The sequence below is a fragment of the Morone saxatilis genome, unplaced genomic scaffold, assembly GCF_004916995.1.
Source record: "Morone saxatilis isolate NCDOM2014 unplaced genomic scaffold, NCSU_SB_2.0 Contig8, whole genome shotgun sequence".
Classification (NCBI taxonomy): Eukaryota; Metazoa; Chordata; class Actinopteri; family Moronidae; genus Morone; species Morone saxatilis.
The window spans coordinates 16,110,608-16,111,374 of NW_023340257.1; positions in this window are offsets into that span (position 1 = coordinate 16,110,608).

Sequence of the window (767 nt, forward strand, 5' to 3'; positions counted from 1 at the left end):
TCTGTCTTCAGCTTTCACTATCCACACCAAGAACAATAACTAACAATAACAATGCAAGCACCCACACCATAATAAACAATTGAGCCAGCTGTCAATGGTCAGTAAATACGTCATGTGCAATGTGAAACCACAGGGTGTGGAGCTTTAAAAGGCACCTTTGAGGGAGATGGGTCAAGTAAGAGAGAGTAATGTAACATGTAATGTAACTGGTAACTACCACTAATTAGTTATTAGTTAGTTATTTGCTTTTAATGTTTAGCTTAGATTAGTCTGATGTGTTTTTGAGTGTTTTACAATTTGATGTCGTTCTTTTCTGCTTTTATGTTTTCTTTATGTAAAGTGTTCTTTGAGTTCTAGAAAGCGCTTATAAAATAAAATGTATTATTATTATTATCATTAGTGAAGTACTGTCATTACTTTTTCGGTGAGTTAAAAATATTGAGTGATAACAGTAGATCCTGACCCCAGTGCTTGACCCAATAGATTAACCGAAGGATCACTAAACAACAACACTTGGAAGTAATGAAATGAATGATGGGAAATAGAGTCATGGTTGAAATCAGTAAGACATTAACTTCATTAAAGAAGTAGGTCTTCCCATGGATCAGTTTTCGGGGAAGTTGCAACGATCGGGGTGTTTTCAGGATGTAACGAGCCGAAGGGCTGAGGAATCACAGTGCCTTTCTTCCACGGATTTTCAGCAACACTGCGAACACGATGCTGGTGCAGAGAAAACACTGGTCCACAGTCCCGATGAAACTAACAGG